The following is a 19,265-nucleotide window of genomic DNA, read 5'->3' as shown; positions in this document are numbered from 1 at the left end:
TCCTTTGAGAAGGAAGAGCTGACAGTCAGACTTCTTGGCAAAGTCCTGAGTGTGAGGGAGGAAGAAGAGAGAGGAGTTTAAGATGATTCCAAGGTTTCTGGCTTCAGAAGGAGCAGGGGGAGAGCCCCAGGAGGAAGACTAGAGTGATGGGAAGAAGGAGGGAGCATGGGTCCCAATAGGAAGGAATTCAGTTTTAAATGCGTTTAGGCAGAGATCGTTGGCGGTGCACCAGGGCTGGATGGCAGATAGGCAGTCAGGGATGATGAAAGGTGCAAGAGGGACAGCAGGATGTTTGAAAAAGAGCTTTGTGTCATCTGCGTAACAATACAATTTGGAGGAAAAGGAGGAGATGAGGTGTGCATGCAGGGCAAGGTAGATGTTAAAGAGCCAAGTGGATAGGATAGGACCCTGGGGGACACCACAGGTGGAGAAGGAAGTAGGAGAGGAGAAGGTTCCCAAGATGATTTGGGAAGGGGAGTCAGTAAGGAAGGATGTCACCCAGTCCAGTGCCCGTTCTGAGATACCAAGGGTGTCGTGGAGCCTTTGTATGAGGATGGAATGGTTGACTGTGTCAAAGGCAGAGGAGAGATTGAGAATGATGAGGCCAGTAGGGATAGTTGGAGTCCAGAGATGCAAGCAGTTCTTCACATGTGTTCAGAAGAGCAGTTTCCATGCCTCTGGATGCTCGGATCCAGATTGACTGTTGTGGAGACCATCAACAAGTTTGGTGTGTGAGTTCAGTTGGGGTAATACCAGCTTCTCCAGCAGCTTACCCAGGAAGGAGGTGATGGAAATAGGGCAGTAGTTGGCTGGTCAGTTATGGTCTGCTGAAGGTTTTTTCAGGTGTGAGTGCACAACGAAGTGCTTAAGGTATGAGGGGAAAGATCCAGTGTCAAAAGAATGATTGCAGAAATCAGCGAGAGCAGGGGCAAGAGAGTCAATGTTATTCGTGATGGTTCTGGATGAATAATGGGAAACCTGTTAGAGGAGACCTTCATGGAGTGGACAACTCTAGTAACTTCATCAAGTGCAACAGAGGAGAAGGTGATGAAGGAGGAAGGAGGAGGGTGAGAGGCCAAGGGAGGCAATGGGGAGAGGGATGGGTTCAGAGGTTGGCTAGCAAGGGCGTTCAGGATGTCCTGCGTTTTGGAGATGAAGTGTGGGGCCAGTGCATTGCAGAGGGTCTGGGAAGGAGAAGGGGAGGAGGAGATTATGGAAGGGTTGGCTAGTTCCCTCCAGATCTTGAAATGTTCAGCCGTGTTGTTGAATGCACTGGAAACCCTGCCTGTATGTGGGCTCTTTTCTCGGTGTGGATGGATAATCTATATTGCCTTTGGAGCAGGCGGCAGGCCAGTTTGTCAGAGGGTGAGCCTGAATTTTGCCACTTCCGTTCCGCCACACTGCACTTTTTTTTTTAGGGCCGCAAGATCAGAGTGGTACCGGGTGTTACGCTTAGAGGCAAGTTTCAGGCAGATCCTCATGACTGGGGCAAGAAAGTCAAGAGTATTGGTGATGGAAAGGTGGAGGTTGCTAAGAACAGAGTCAGAGGTAGTATCAAATTTAGGAAGGTTAGGGGGAATGAAGGTGTAAGCGAAGGCAGCATCTGACACTCATTTCATCGGGTGGATGTTAGTTAATCAGGATGGCAGGGGTTTTTGGGGGGCACTTAGGGAGTCAAAGGGACCCAGGTGTGAGGAGAGGGGATAATGGTCTGACCAGGAGAGAGGGGTGACTAGTGGAGGGGAGAGAGAGGTCAGAGTGGATGAGGGCATCCAGAGGTTGTCCAGATGAAAGGGTTGGTGTAGAAGGGAGAAAGGAGAGGGCAAGAGAGGAGCAGAGGTCTGTGAAGAGATTGGATGCAGAGCCTGGGAGTCCAATATGGATATTGAAATCACCCAGGAGGAGGAGGAGGAGGTTGGAGGTGGATGAAAGTAAGGAAGAGCAGAAATCATCCCATTCAGAGAGGAACAAGGTGGTGGCGCCTGGAGGCCGGTAAATGATAGCAATGGTCAGGGTGGAGATGAGAGAGATGACCAACTTGCAAACCAGGCTTTCAAAGGAAGGGTAGTGCTGGGTGGGTAAGATGGAAGCAGGAACCCACTCAGGGAAGATTAAAGCAACCACCTGCCAGTGCGGTGAGATCGAGGTTTGGAGATGATTTGGAAGCCATCAGGGAGGAGGAAGTCAAAAGCAGTGACTGAGCTGGCATTGAACCATGTCTCGGTAAGAGCGAGAATGACGAGTTCAATGTCTACAAGAAAGAGGAAGATGTCTGCGAGTGTTTGCTGGCTGAGCGGGCATTAAGAGTCGCAAGATGGAAGAGGTCTCTCCCTTTGAACGTTTTCTGAGGTGCAGCACAAGGGTGTGGTACACCATTCAGAGGTGGGAAAGAGAGAGTAGTAGGTGGAGATCCAGGAGAGGGAAGGAAGTTAATGAGAGAAGGCAGGATCCAGTCAAAGAGAAGGAGGTTGGGTTGAGTACCCTGGACCGGAATAGTGCCTGTGTGGTAGACATTAATGAAGCAACGTGAAGATGAGAAGCCGGCCAAGAGAACTTCCCACTTGGTGCCACCATTAATGGTTGAGGATGTTGAAGGAGAGAGAGTGGAGATGAGATGGCGGTCCATAGATCTGGAGAGGGGACAGCGAAGAGGATATTAGTGATGACATCTTGGAGGAAGCGCTGGCATAGGTGTCTGCGATGGGAAGTCCAGGGTTTGCAATCAAGATATCTTTTTTTGTACTTTTTCCTTCCGGACATCGTGAGAGAGGGGGGGATAGGTGATAGTGTAGCAGTTAGAGAAGATAGATGAGATGGAGAGAACCATAAGGGTGGCAGAGGTAGTCGAAGAATGAAGAAGAGTGGCTGCACAGCACAAGTCTAGGTAAACTCACCAGATGGCCTAGTGGAAGTAGTCACAAAGGCATGAATGTAATGCAGAAAGGAATAAAGTTTCAAGAGACAGGAGCTGCTCAGATGTGAAGTACAAAATGCCTAATTGCAATTTTTTTAAAGTGGCCACAATTGCAATGCAAGAGCTTCTCAGATGTGAAGTACAACCTAAACACACTTTTTTAAAAGCAGGCACAAATGAAATGCAATAGATGCTCAGATGTGAAGTACAAACAGTCTGAATGTGATTTTTAAAAAGCGGGCACAAATGCAGTGAGAGGAGAATGGTGAAATGGTGAGATAAAACATAGTTAAGGCAAGGAAGGCAGAGGTCAAAGGCACAGTAAGTGTTTCTGAACGATTGCTGGAGCTGGCAATAGAAGAGTTAGATGTGGGCCTTCAGAGGTACCTTTAGTTGGCCCAAATGCTAAGAGGCTACCAATGGGGGAGGGAGTAGGCCTGAAAGCAGTGGATAGCTCCTCTGCCCTAGGCAGGGGCAGCCATCTTGGAAGGTGCACTCCAAGCACCCACAAACATGTAGAAAATAATCTTTGTGTTGACCAAGGGTGCTTTTAAAAGAACACAGATGCCCAAAGAAGAAAACGCTGTGTTGCACAGACAATTGTGCTTCATATGGGCAATTTAGAGCATGGCTATAAAAAGCGGCAACTTTTTCTTTAAAAGGCAGATCTTGATGCATTAAAGTTAAACAAAGTCCCCTGCTGCTTAAAGTCCACTGGCATTACCTTGATGATCAATGCAGCTCTGGATGGAGGTGGGCTGTGGTAGATGGTGCAGGCACAATATTCCTCTTCCTCTGCAACAACTTGGCAAGTGGTAGAGCAGAGACCCACAGACTAATAATAATAATAATAATAATTTGGCATTTATATAACGCTACGAACCCTCAGGTATCTGAGCGCTGCTTATTATTACCCACTGTGTGTGGTGCTCATTTATCGACCTCGGAAGGATGAAAGGCTGAGTTTGGCCCCGCCAGGATTATTACCCACTGCGTGTGGTGCTCATTTATCGACCTCGGAAGGATGAAAGGCTGAGTTTGGCCCCGCCAGGATTAGAACCTGCGTTAGCAGGGTCTGCACGAATGTCAAAGCAAGCGCTCTACTCGCTGTGCCACTAAATCCCTGGTTGCAAGATCCTGCAAGGTGCTGCTGAGACTTGTCTCTCACCAGCTCAGTAGAAGCTGAGGCCGCTCCACGCTCGCTCTCCACTGTGACAGCCAGGGCTGTGTAGAATGTTAGTTACAATACCTCCAGTTTAGTCTGCTGGGTCCCAGCAGGCCAACAGTCTCCTGTTTCGCCTCCCCCACGTTTGTGGAGGGGCCGGCTCAGACAATCAAAATGGGCACACCACACCACTCAGCAATAGACCTGCCGGTGCACTCCGCCTGAGACAGGGTCGGCTCTCAGGGGAGAAGCTCACCACTGCGCTAGCTTTCCATTCCTCTGTGGAGCACTTGCCAGAGCACCCCTAACCTCTCACTGGCCACCACCCTTTGCCCTAATGAGCCCCAGAGCGGATCTGTTCTTTCGGGTGAGGGAGCCTAGCAGAGCATGCTGTGTGCTGGCTGGGTCCCCTGGATTCAGTATCTCCCTCTGTTCCCTGGTAGATGTTTAGTGGAGGGATCTTGATGCCCTCCTTGGAAATCCTGGCTTTCCTTCATTGACAGATGATGTAAGGCAGATTGTACCTTTAGACAGGGTCCAATGCTGAGCACTTCTCGTTACTCCTTGCAAAGTCTCCAGATGATCTGCCCAAATACAGGGCTCAACCCTCTTTTAAAACCAAATTGGTCACAGTGATTGCTGTAGGCTAAACCTGCCTTAATGAACCAATCCTAAAATGTTGTTGGGGTTTTCCTGTTCTTTGTTAGTCCTGCGACGAGGCCACCCATGGGCCTGTTTGAATTACCTCTGATTAGTATGCAAAGCTGCCACCAGCAGCTAACAAAGGATAGAGCGGACCTATGGAGCCTTTGTTATTTAATTATAGCTGGTCATGGCAGGACAAAGGTTTTGACCTCCCCCTATGAGATGCCTTGATGTACTGTAGGCTGTCACATTCCAACTAAATGTGACAGAGGAGACTGCGCCTGTAGGCTGTGTCCACCCAGAGTGCACGGGTCTATGTGTATGGCATGCGGTGAGCATAGAAAAATGTGTGCAGATTAGCCCCACAAATTTTCCAGAGGTTCATCTACCATTATTCCGTTTCATTTTAAAATTTAAAAATAAAGTCCAGGCGAGCACACACCCACCGTGCGGATGGTCGAATTACTCACAAGGGGCTATGCGGAAGGGCGTTGTAGCTAACAAGGCCTTTCCTTCTGGGGAGGAGGACAGCCATCTCGGATTTACCATGCCCTCACTTCCTTCCTGGGACTCCCCCTAACTTCCTGCAGACAAAGCACTCTCAGATCTAAGAACACAAAGACTAACCCATGTTACTACAGCAAGAATGGGCTTCTTACAGAAGGCTTTGAATGGAAAGTGCCTATATAAGGTAGTGAGGCCCTCTGATCACCCACAAAAGATTCATCGTTGAGCTTCCTTTGGGAAGCAACTGAAAGAACCATCTTGAAGAATTATTTTGCAAACATTTTGAAGAAGAATGCACCTAGGAACCCTCCTGGCTGGGAAGGACATAGGGCAGTGATTCTGTCCCCCTGAATTTTCTCTTTGGACCCTCCTGAGATATTGGGCCACCTTGTAGGCCTCAAGACACATTCGTGAACTTGTTTGATTTTTCTACCTTCAGAGCCATGTTCTTCAATGCACAGAGTGCATTTTCTCCCAAAGTCTGGTCCTTAATGTACTATTGTTGTTTTGAATGCTTGCATGCTGTCTCAGATGCTCCTAGAGAGTATCTCCCACTCTCGGCCATGCCCCCTTGAGAGGAGAAGTGGGTCCACCATTCATGCTCTGCCTGTGTACCTTTTCTGAATGAGATCACTGCTGTTCTAGTAGTAGTGTGGTGCTAAATATGAGGTTAGAAACCACTACACATCCCAGGGCAGTCAGCAGTTTGTCACAAAGTGTTAATCCAAAATCGTATTTATTTATTGGTGATCTGTATGGCAGCACTTTGTAGTGACGCCCAGGTAAAGGATGGCGGTTACAGACATTTGATCTTACTTGCCTTGGAAGCATTTGGATCAGTAAGTGCAGGGATGGGGGAGCAATTGCAAAAGAGCATGTGAAATAAGTGCATGCTAGCATGCATAAGGTAAGTCTGCGGGTCCTACAGCAACCTAGGGCAGGTTATGCAAAGTTGAGGGAGAGCATGTAAATTAAGTACATATGAGCATGCATAAGGTAAGTGCACATATCCTAGAGGAAGATGAGATGGGGAAGGTCAGGAGAAGTCGAGGGAGAGCATGTAAAATACGTGCATGTGAACATGCATTAGGTAAGTGCACATATCCTAGAGGAAGATGAGATGGGGACAGGTCAGGAGAAGTCGAGGGAGAGCATGTAAAATACGTGCATGTGAACATGCATAAGGTAAGTGCACATATCCTAGAGGAAGAGGAGATGGGGAAGGTCAGGAGAAGTCGAGGGAGAGCATGTAAAATACGTGCATGTTAACATGCAAAAGATAAGTGCACATATCCTAGTGGAAGATGAGATGGGGACAGGTCAGGTGAAGTCGAGGGAGAGCATGTAAAATACATGCATGTGAACATGCATAAGGTAAGTGCACATATTCTAGAGGAAGATGAGATGGGGAAGGTCAGGAGAAGTCGAGGGAGAGCATGTAAAATACATGCATGCGAACATGCATACGGTAAGTGCACATATCCTAGAGGAAGATGAGATGGGGACAGGTCAGGAGAAGTCGAAGGAGAGCATGTAAAATACGTGCATGCGAACATGCATAAGGTAAGTGCACATACCCTAGAGGAAGATCAGATGGGGAAGGTCAGGAGAAGTCGAGGGAGAGCATGTAAAATACATGCATGCGAACATGCATAAGATAAGTGCACATACCCTAGAGGAAGATGAGATGGGGAAAGTCAGGAGAAGTCGAGGAAGAGCATGTAAAATACGTGCATGTGAACATGCATAAGCTAAGTGCACATATTCTAGAGGAAGATGAGATGGGGAAGGTCAGGAGAAGCCGAGCAGAGCATGTAAAATACGTGCAGGTGAACATGCATAAGGTAAGTGCACATATCCTAGTGGAAGATGAGATGGGGAAGGTCAGGAGAGGTCGAGGGAGAGCATGTAAAATACGTGCATGTGAACATGCATAAGGTAAGTGCACATATCCTAGAGGAAGAGGAGAACGGGAAGGTCAGAGAAGTCGAGGGAGAGCATGTAAAATACGTGCATGTGAACATGCATAAGGTAAGTGCACATATACTAGAGGAAGATGAGATGGGGAAGGTCAGGAGAAGTCGAGGGAGAGCATGTACAATACGTGCATGTGAACATGCATAAGGTAAGTGCACATATCCTAGTGGAAGATGAGATGGGGAAGGTCAGGAGAAGTCGAGGGAGAACATGTACAATACATGCATGTGCACATGCATAAGGTAAGTGCACATATCCTAGAGGAAGATGAGATGGGGAAGGTCAGGAGAAGTCGAGGAAGAGCATGTAAAATACGTGCATGTGAACATGCATAAGGTAAGTGCACATATCCTAGAGGAAGATGAGATGGGGACAGGTCAGGAGAAGTCGAGGGAGAGCATGTAAAATACGTGCATGTGAACATGCATAAGGCAAGTGCACATATCCTAGAAGAAGATGAGATGGGGGAGGTCAGGAGAAGTCGAGGGAGAGCATGCAAAATACGTGCATGTGAACATGCATAAGGCAAGTGCCCATATCCTAGAGGAAGATCAGATGGGGAAGGTCAGGAGAAGTCGAGGGAGAGCATGTAAAATACATGCATGTGAAAATGCATAAGGCAAGTGCCCATATCCTAGAGGAAGATGAGATGGGGACAGGTCAGGAGAAGTAGAGGGAGAGCATGTAAAATACGTGCATGTGAACATGCATAAGGTAAGTGCACATATCCTAGAGGAAGATGAGATGGGGACAGGTCAGGAGAAGTCGAGGGAGAGCATGTAAAATACGTGCATGTGAACATGCATAAGGTAAGTGCACATATCCTAGAGGAAGATCAGATGGGGAAGGTCAGGAGAAGTCAAGGGAGAGCATGTAAAATACGTGCATGTGAACATGCATAAGGTAAGTGCACATATCCTAGAGGAAGAGGAGATGGGGAAGGTCAGCAGAAGTCGGGGGAGAGCATGTAAAATACGTGCATGTGAACATGCATAAGGTAAGTGCACATATCCTAGAGGAAGAGGAGATGGGGAAGGTCAGGAGAAGTCGGGGGAGAGCATGTAAAATACGTGCATGTGAACATGCATAAGGTAAGTGCACATATCCTAGAGGAAGATGAGATGGGGACAGGTCAGGAGAAGTCGAGGGAGAGCATGTAAAATACGTGCATGTGAACATTGTTTAGCGGCTTCACTTCAACACTACAGCTAAGTCAATGCCTAGTCTGGGATGCTGAGGGAAACCCTTATTGATATATTTTTAGGTCCAGTTCATGTACTCTGGATGACAACCCTTATATAACACCCCTCTCTTAGAATCCCCCTCACCCCACTGAGCCAAGAAGTAGGTCTGTTTTGCAAATTTAAAAGGTTTATTTGAGAAATATAACAATATATATCTATCACACTTTTATAATAAATTAATATTGGATATCACACTTAAAATATGACAGTGATCAACAATGGATAATGTTCTACTGGTAAACTGATTTGGTTACTTAGAAGTAGTATAGAGGATGAGGTAGCTGAAATGCTTTATGGTTTCAAGGAAATGCAAGGTGGAATAAATGCAGTACAGAAAATAAACTGATATGGTTTCACAAGAGATAATAGCCCTCATTAAAACCTTGGCGGAGGACGATGGTGCTATTAGCACCATGGTCCATGCCGCTAAGGTTACGATTCCGCCATGGTGGATGGCGGAATTACCGCCCCATTCCAAGGTGAGTGGGGCGGTAATTCCCTATTCACCATTTGCGCTTCCCCATTCCCATTTGTGCCCCCATAGGGCATAATGGGAATGGGGAAGGCGCTAATTACGGCACTGTAAATTACGGTGCGGTAATTAGCTCCAAAGTCCCTTTGCGGGTTGGATTTTTAACGCCTGCTAAAAGCAGGCATTAAACACCAACCCGCAAAGGGACACTTGTCATCAGGCGTTAAGGGTTAGCGGCGCTGACGGCGCCGTTAAACCCTTAACGCCTGAGTTAATATGTTCACTTTTCCCCTGGTGGCAATTCACCCCCCCTATATGCAATGCAAGGAGATGGAAGTAACACACACAGTCTTCAGGAATACAATCAAATACAATACGGAATTCAGATCCCCCCCAGCAAGCTTAGACAACAGGTATGCTTTTTAAAACACGGGCAAGAGTGCTTTGTAATGTGGTGGCAAGGAAGTGAAAAATGCTAAAATTGCTTTTAATTCCCTATAGGAGGTTCAGGGTGAGTGGTAGACACTTTAAATCAGTTCAGGTCAGCCCTAACAATGGTTCAGGGATGGTTATTAGGTTGCAAACGAATTTTAGCAGTTCAGGCAAAAAGCGGCTATCTTTTTACAGATGACGAAATCAGGCCAAATCGCAAATCGCGGTAAATTTTGCAAGTGCGTAAATCGCGATTACGGTAAAAGTATAAGGAGTAGGAAGTCGGTTCCCAGCTTTAATATGAAAGTTAAATTTCGTTCCTAGCCCAAACGGTTCAAGAGATACGGACGATTTAATAAAGGTAGATTTTCGGATTTAAAGTAAAACTCAAAATGACAGGTGACAGCTTGCAGCTGCAGAATTGACAGGTGAGAGTTGTGCAGCTTTAAAAATGACAGATGACACAATTTCTAGGAGGCTGTTCTAGTTAGGTTAAAATAGTTTGGATTAGATTATTTTAACTAAGAGATTGGGTTCTACACCGTTCTGGCAGATACTCACTCCTAATTTGAAATAGGCCTCGTCACGGATCTGGTCAACTGAACTGGACTTCGGGCGGTTCTGCTCTCAGCGTCTGGGTCAGCTCTGCTCTGCTGGTCTAGCCTCTCTGGATACAGCGGCCTCTGGTTCTGGATACTGCTCTGCTTTCCGGTCCGGATCAAGTGGATTCTGGATGTAACACTGCTTTCTGGGTACTGGCAAAAGTTTTTGGCAAAGAATTCAGACAGCTCGCCCGGCTGTTGAATAGTTTGCTTAGGTTTGCTGGATTCTGGAGGCCTGCTGATAATACTATTGCTTGCAGTGGGCCTTCTAGGTTCAAAGTTCTGTAGTCTATGGGTCTCTGGTTCTGGTCTCTGTCTGGATGGGATGTCGGCCGTCAAAATGCTCCGCAGAAATGGAAAATGAATGTCTCTACCTGTCCCAGCAGTCTCTTTTTATGTGTTTTGGAAGTGGGTGTGTGCGTGGCATAACTGACCCTGCCCCGCTCTACTTGTCATTGGCCCAATTCTCCCCTCTCCCATGATTGGGGGAAGGAAATGGATTGTCATCATGATGAGGTCTGTTTATGGGTCAGAGGATCCTCCCCTGGTCAATTTGCCCACAAATCTATATTTGATTCAAATACATATTTCCCAGATACACAATTTGTTGAAATTACATGTACACATTATATATTCCTTATGGTCCATGCTTGTCCGCCTCTGATCTTCCTGGGGGCTTGCATTAAAAAATGACAACGTTTTGCGCATTTTGACTGGTTTACCAATATCGGACATTTACCAAAAATTACACACATGTGCACAAGGAGTATGGACATTAATTGATGAAGTGTCAGATTTTTAACATGCAGACATTTGGAGTAAGACCCTATTTTCCGCTAGCACCCCCCCAGAATACACCACAGGGTCCTAACACCTCTTAAAACATGCACAGAAAAATCACCAGAATAATGATATTACTTATATAATTCTGACAAGTCCGTACTATGAATTATCCATCTTTTTTTAAAATTATGCTCTGGCCCAGATGGGTGTGGTTTAGGTTCCAAAGCACATGGGGGAAGCTTCTGTCTGTCCCTGCCTCCAGCTCGGGTGGCTCCCAGAGGCACTTCTCCTCCCACTTCTCCCAAGAGGAAGCCACTTTACGGCCCCCCCAATATAACATTTGCCTGAGTCCAGGACAAGGCTTTGTTCAACCTCCTGCAGGTGCCCCTCCCCTAATCTAATCAGAGAGGTGTCAACTCCTTTTGGTGGGGAAGCAGGATGCAGCTAGGCCTGGGAAGAGTGGCTGAGCAGGTTTCTCCTGTCGGGGTAGTTGTCAGGCAGAATTCAGCTAAATGTTACTTTAGTTCCCAGTTTAAATCAAACTTACAATTTTTACATATACATTAAATAATTACTTCCTTCAAGTCATTTCAGAATATAGTTTTACATTGTGTCCAACTCTAAGCAAGTCTTTCCTTGGCCTGGTTTGGGTTCCTCTGTTCAGTTTTACACAAAAGTCTGGTGGTTTTAAAACGCCGGCTTTCTGATAGTGGTGAGTACCGGTATTGCATCCATTTTTGGGATCTGTCTTGAATTACTGCATTTCAATAGAGTGGTCTTTTGCTTGATAGTATCGGACCCTTGCTTAACATTGTTTTGATGGCATCCTTACAGTAAAGTGGTGATGTGGAACCCCCCACAAGAAGGTTGTATCTTTGGAGTGGTCTTGTGCCAACTGCGCAGTTCTCCTGGATTCTGGCGTGAATGTGGGCGGCGATAGCTCATCCCCACATCCACGCAGTCTCTTGATTTAGTTTGTTCTGGGATAGAATAATGGGCGGCGACAGCTCATCCCCACATCTACCCAGTCTAAGGATTCAACATGGGTCAAAACCCTTGACAACATGCATAAGGTAAGTTCACAGATTGTGCACCGGTCCTAGAGGAAGATAGGACAAGGTAGGTGAGGAGAAGACAGGGGAGAGCATATGAAATAAGTGCATATGAGCAGCGATAAGATAAGTCTGTAGGTCATACAGAAGCCTAGGAGGGGACAGGCGAGGAGAAGATGAGGGAGGGCATGAGAAATACGTGCATGTGAACATGCATAAGTTAAGTGCACAGGTCCCAGAAGAAGATAGGCGAGGTACAGGCGATGAGAAGATGAGGGAGAGCAGGTGAAATAAGTGCATGTGAACATGCAAAAGGTAAGTGTACAGGTCCCAGAGGAAGATAAGGCGAGGAGAAGATGAGGAGAGCATGAGCAATAAGTGCATGTCAACATGAATAAGGTATGTGCACTGGTCCCAGAAGAAGATAGGGGAGGTACAGGTGAGGAGAAGATGAGGGAGAGCTGGTGAAATAAGTGAATGTGAACATGCATAAGGTAAGTACACAGGTCCTAGAGGAAGATGTAACAGGGACAGGTGAGGAGAAGTCGAGGGCGAGCAAATAACATAAGTATATGTAAACACAAATAAGGTAAGTACACTGGTCCCAACGGAAGATAAGATGGGCAGGCGAGGAGAAATTGAAAGAAGAGCATGTCAAAATAAGTGCTTGTGAGCATGCATAAGACACATCTGTAGGTCCTAGAGAAAGATAGGATGTGCAGGCGAGGAGAAATTGAGAGGAGAGAGTAAAATAAGTGCATATGAGCAGGCATAAGGTAAACAGGAAAACAGAGGAAAACAGAGGAAAACATTAGAGGAAAACAGGACAGGACAGAAGAGGAGAGGAGGATACAGGCAAATTACTACAGATAAAGTCTCTTGACTAAGAGTTCGGAGGAGTGGCTTTTGTTTTGAACAACTTCCAGCTGTGTAGGTGACTTACCTGCCGCCTGAGGGCGAGAGTTAGGGCATTCTCAGAGGGCAGCTCCAGCGGATTCAAGACTTCTTCCTCCAAGATTTTTTCTTCTGAAGGTTAAAGAACAAGGTAGTAACTGGGTGCAACCTTAATGTACACAGAGTTCACTCACTGGCTGCCATATCCCCAGGAAGAACCACAATCATTCTTCTCTAAATGCATATCATGCTGTGTACAATTTACTATTGTATATGTTCGATGAGGTAGGCCAGGGCCGCAATGAACCTGCCATGAAATGTACTGAGCGACACAGAGAATAAACTCCAGCAGACCACAGGACAGAATCCACGCCACTCCTACGAAACCAAGAAGCCAGCCAAGACACATGGGCACGTACCACACTCCTTATGGAAGATAGCCTAAGCCAGGGCCACCCGCCCTGCACTGACATACTCTCCAGACTACCTCACAGCACCCATCCACATGCCCGCTCGACATGGGTAGCTAGCAGGGACTTGGCCATGCCTACCTACCTTTCATATTGCCTAAAATATAGACGCACTTTCTAAACTCCTCTGATGAATTTCCCATTCCTTGGACTTCTGTCCCCCGAGGGCATTCACCTACAGCGCTTTGAGGCCATACCAGTGGGAAAAGACTCTATACAAATGACAAATTACATTACTTGGAATATGATATGATATGATAAGTCATTTATAACACGCCTGTACACAAGTGTTTCTTGAAATAGAGCTTGAAATTCTGTGTATTTCTTTTGGGGACTCACCGGTGTCCCAACGCCTGCAAGTAGAGACCACTCGGCTAGTTTGAATAATGTAGCATGCATTGCGTGAGTGCATCAGGAGTTCTGTTTGGCTGGAGCGACTCTGCCGGACGTTTTTGTGTTGAAGAAGCCTGTATCCTGATTTCCATTCATTGCATGCTGTGGATTGTTTGTATTGTCTGTCCTGTTTCATTGCGATCAGCTATGTCCCAACGTACGCATGCAGCAGGCTTCAGGGCACAGAGGAAGAGAGCTGCAATAAACTTGTAAAGTTCGTCACCACGGCGGGGCGGCATGGTAACCGCGTATACTCTGGTTTGTGCGCACTCACTTTACTTCAGACCTGGGAATGCCAAGTATACGAAATTCAGTGTGAGAATGCTGTGAACAAAGAGCTTGCGAAGTACCAAGATTCAAGGGCCTCCTCTAAACGGCAGCGGTATCAGAGCAAAACTCCTGCGCAAGCTGGTCAGCCCACTGGTTGGCCCACGGACGCTTCCGAAAAGGCTTACTCGCAGGTTTTGATGAAGGTGCCGAGAGTACTTGGTCCCACTATTCTAATGGGTCAAAGCATCTTCGCAGACCTTCTAGGATGACCAGATGCAGAGGGGTCCCAAAGGACGACAGCGGGCTCAGGGTGCCAACCCTTCCAGAGGGTCACCAGCGGTTCCTCAACTCTACTTCTTAGTTTCAGATACTTGGATCCTACCCTTCGTTCAGTGAGAACTCCAGAGATCGACATGGTATGGGTGTTTGGAGACTTCTCTTATCCAAAATCTCCTTCGCGCCAAAAGAAAGAGGACCCGATGGGAGATCTGCTCACATACAGGCATGCCATACGTGGACCAATCATGGACCATAGTGTTCCCAAACATTCACAGCACTCCAGACTCTTTGGCACCCAGGATGTGTATTGGAACTAGACAGTCCAGCCCACATCCTAGGGGCACGCACACAAGGCATGCAGAACCCCGCAAAATGCATGACCAAATAAGGACTGACCCGGGTCGGCTCGACCTGGAAAAGTGAAGGGGTAAGATGGCCAAAGGACAGATCAAAGAACCTCGTGGCATGGCCATTTTGGAGCCAGGCCACCTAACCGTACAAATGCGGTAATTGCGGTTTACCTGGCAAGAAAGGGCTTAAAAGATATGGAAAGATAAGCTGCCACCCGCCCAGTCCAAGGCACATCTGCACTTCTCCTAAAAAATCCTTTGAGAGTAACGAGGGCCTTTAAAAAGGGCAGGGTGACCCAAGTGCACTATACTGGAAGGTACATTGTGCACTTACAACATGTTGCAGAAAAGTTCCAACATTGACAAGGACTAAGGGAATCAAAGTCTCCCAGTACTGACTGTCTTTAAGGGCATGTCAGTTTCCCCATAACAAGTGAGCGAAAAGCCCAGAGGACTGCAGCAGAAGGCTGGGCTCCTCAGGCTCTGGTGTTTAAACAAAGCACAAAAGTTAAAGGGTACACAACTGAGGGAAAATTACACATGAAGTGGAAATCTTTCCTAACACCAAGCCCAAAAGGCAAATCGTACAGACGAGACGACACACCATCCCGGTCAAGATCTAAACGGACCAGGACCCTCCCCATCCGCTCTTCTTCCTCCTACCCTTCCATTCGCTCTTCTCTAAAATCTTATCTTTTCCATTCCCCTCCCTAACACCCTTTGCTTCCTCTCCTACTTCTCCCACCGCCTCATGCCTCACCTCTTACTCCTGTACTTCTTTACCCTCTCCTTCCTCTCTACTCCCTTCTACCCTACCTACTGCTCTTATCTAGTCTTATTCTTCCCTCTCTTCTTCCTCACACCTTCTCGCCTCCCCTCTTACTTCTGCTTCTACCTCCACTCATACCTCCCATTCCCTCTCACGCCTCTGTCCCTCTCCACTCCCTCCTCACCTCAGCAATAATGTAAATTGTTCCTTGTACTGTTTTCGAGTTGTGATTCAATTGTCATCTTATGCTTGCTGTTTGTTTATTTGTTCTTATGTAAAGCACTTTGGATTAAAGGGCTATATAAATTTAATAAAATACAAATACAAATTTGAGTGTCTTCTGCATAAGAATAGCACCTAAAGCCGTCGGGGCGGATAAGGGCAATCAGGGAACACATGTAGATGTTAAATAACATCGGAGACAAGGAGGAACCCTGGGGGGCCCAACAGAACAAAGAATGAACAAAGGACAGGAAAGGTGGAAGAGAAACACACCATTACAACATTGTGTGTTGTAATGTTTGAGAAGGATATGTTGTGTAATTAGTTCTTTATTTGTATATATGTGTACGATTTGAAAAAGTTGTATTACAAATAAAATACAGATTTAAAAAACTATAATAATAATGTAGTGGTAACTCCATCAGCTCCTGTTGTGTGCTCATACCCTGAAATGTATTCCCAGAAACTGACAAATGAGACTGGATGTAACTGACTGGAGTGGGCTCACTCACGGGCTTCCACTCCCACTCAGTCAATCCCTCTCACGCACAGTTCTCCTAACTCCTCCCTTCTCCTCGTTTCCCTCTCCAGTCTACCCCCCTTTGCCAATGATTTCCCCTCTCCATCGTTCCCCCTTTCCTCAACGTTTGCCACCTCATGTATGTCCTTACTGTCACTCACTCACTTTCATTGAACTGAACTGACTGCTCGCACCATAAAGTGAAACATAGGTTCTCGCTTAGACAGCAGGTGGTGACTTCATCACCGTCGTCCTTCATTTGCCGGCCTTGCCATTGGAATATAATTCTACATCAGTGGTTCAAAATGATCTCAGTTAACATTCACGAAAATATCAGAGTGTAAAAGATGGCCGCCTAGAGGTGTAAAGTCGCAGAGGATGGTGTCTTTATGGAACACAATTTACAGATGTGGAAAAGATAAAAGACTGAGTGAGGCCAGTGGGCTACACACATGTATCATCTGCAAGGGGTCACTCAATCTAGCAACATATGTGCCTGATTCTTCAGTGCCACGTCTGCCTGACCCTAGCATCATGTTTGCCTGATTCTTCAGTGCCAGGCCTGCCTGACCCTAGCATCATGTTTGCCTGATTCTTCAGTGCCAGGCCTGCATGACCATATCAACATGTGCCTGATTCTTCAGTGCCAAGCCTGCCTGAACCTAGCAACATGTGTGCCTGATTCTTCGGTGGCACACCTTCCTGACCCTAGCAACATGTGTGCCTGATTCTTCAGTGCCAGGCCTGCCTAACCCTATCAACATGTGCCTGATTCTTCAGTGCCAAGCCTGCCTGAACCTAGCATCATGTGTGCCTGATTCTTCATTGCCACGCCTGCCTAACCCTAGCAACATGTGTGCCTGATTCTTCAGTGCCACGCCTGCCTGACCCTAGCAACATGTGTGCCTGATTCTTCAGTGCCACGCCTGCCTGACCCTAGCAACATGTGTGCCTGATTCTTCAGTGCCAGGCCTACCTGAATCTAGCAACATGTGTGCCTGATTCTTCAGTGCCAGGCCTACCTGAATCTAGCAACATGTGTGCCTGATTCTTCATTGCCACGCCTGCCTGACCCTAGCAACATGTGTGCCTGATTCTTCAGTGCCACGCCTGCCTGACCCTAGCAACATGTGTGCCTGATTCTTCAGTGCCAGGCCTACCTGAATCTAGCAACATGTGTGCCTGATTCATCTGTGCCACGCCTGCCTGACCCTAGCAACATGTGTGCCTGATTCTTCAGTGCCACGCCTGCCTGACCCTAGCAACACGTCTGCCTTATTCTTCAGTGCCACGCCTGCCTGACCCTAGCAACATGTGTGCCTGATTCTTCATTGCCACGCCTGCCTGACCCTAGCAACATGTGTGCCTGATTCTTCATTGCCACGCCTGCCTGACCCTAGCAACATGTGTGCCTGATTCTTCATTGCCACGCCTGCCTGTCCCTAGCAACATGTGTGCCTGATTCTTCATTGCCACGCCTGCCTGACCCTAGCAACATGTGTGCCTGATTCATCAGTACCATGGCTGCCTGACCCTAGCAACATGTGTGCCTGATTCCTCAGTGCCATGTCTGCCTGACCCTAGCAACATGTGTGCCTGATTCATCAGTGCCACGCCTGCCTGACCCTAGCAACATGTGTGCCTGATTCTTCAGTGCCAGGCCTGCCTGAATCTAGCAACATGTGTGCCTGATTCTTCAGTGCCACGCCTGCCTGACCCTAGCAACATGTGTGCCTGATTCTTCAGTGCCAGGCCTGCCTGACTCTATCAACATGTGCCTGATTCTTCAGTGCCAGGCCTGCCTGAACCTAGCAACATGTGTGCCTGATTCTTCGGTGGCACACCTTCCTGACCCTAGCAACATGTGTGCCTGATTTTTCAGTGCCACACCTGCCTGACCTTAGCAACATGTTTGCCTGATTCTTCAGTGCCAAGCCTGCCTGAACCTAGCAACATGTGTGCCTGATTCTTCGGTAGCACGCCTGCCTGACCCTAGCAACATGTGTGCCTGATTCTTCAGTGCCACACCTGCCTGGCCCTATCAACATGTGTGCCTGATTCTTCAGTGCCAGGCCTGCCTAACCCTATCAAAATGTGCCTGATTCTTCAGTGCCAAGCCTGCCTGAACCTAGCATCATGTGTGCCTGATTCTTCATTGCCACGCCTGCCTAACCCTAGCAACATGTGTGCCTGATTCTTCAGTGCCACGCCTGCCTGACCCTAGCAACATGTGTGCCTGATTCTTCAGTGCCAGGCCTACCTGAACCTAGCATCATGTGTGCCTGATTCTTCATTGCCACGCCTGCCTAACCCTAGCAACATGTGTGCCTGATTCTTCCGTGCCACGCCTGCCTGGCCCTATCAACATGTGTGCCTGATTCTTCAGTGCCAGGCCTGCCTAACCCTATCAAAATGTGCCTGATTCTTCAGTGCCAAGCCTGCCTGAACCTAGCATCATGTGTGCCTGATTCTTCATTGCCACGCCTGCCTGTCCCTAGCAACATGTGTGCCTGATTCTTCATTGCCACGCCTGCCTGACCCTAGCAACATGTGTGCCTGATTCATCAGTACCACGGCTGCCTGACCCTAGCAACATGTGTGCCTGATTCCTCATTGCCACGTCTGCCTGACCCTAGCAACATGTGTGCCTGATTCATCAGTGCCACGCCTGCCTGACCCTAGCAACATGTGTGCCTGATTCTTCAGTGCCAGGCCTGCCTGAATCTAGCAACATGTGTGCCTGATTCTTCATTGCCACGCCTGCCTGACCCTAGCAACATGTGTGCCTGATTCATCAGTACCACGGCTGCCTTACCCTAGCAACATGTGTGCCTGATTCTTCAGTGCCATGTCTACCTGACCCTAGCAACATGTGTGCCTGATTCATCGGTGCCACGCCTGCCTGACTCTAGCAATATGTGTGCCTGATTCATCTGTGCCACGCCTGCCTGAATCTAGCAACATGTGTGCCTGATTCTTCATTGCCACGCCTGCCTGACCCTAGCAACATGTGTGCCTGATTCATCAGTGCCACGCCTGCCTGACCCTAGCAACAGCCTGCCTGACCCTAGCAACATGTGTGCCTGATTCTTCAGGGCCAGGCCTGCCTGACCCTAGCAACATATGTGCCTGATTCTTCAGTGCCATGCCTGCCTGACCCTAGCAACATGTGTGCCTGATTCTTCAGGGCCAGGCCTGCCTGACCCTAGCAACATATGTGCCTGATTCTTCAGTGCCATGCCTGCCTGACCCTAGCAACATGTGTGCCTGATTCTTCAGTGCCACACCTGCCTGGCTCTAGCAAC

This window comes from Ambystoma mexicanum, chromosome 8 (assembly GCF_040938575.1).
Source record: "Ambystoma mexicanum isolate Mex_15411 chromosome 8, UKY_AmexF1_1, whole genome shotgun sequence".
NCBI classification, from domain to species: Eukaryota; Metazoa; Chordata; class Amphibia; order Caudata; family Ambystomatidae; genus Ambystoma; species Ambystoma mexicanum.
The sequence above is the reverse complement of the archived record's forward strand: the minus strand, read 5'-3'. Positions refer to the sequence as shown.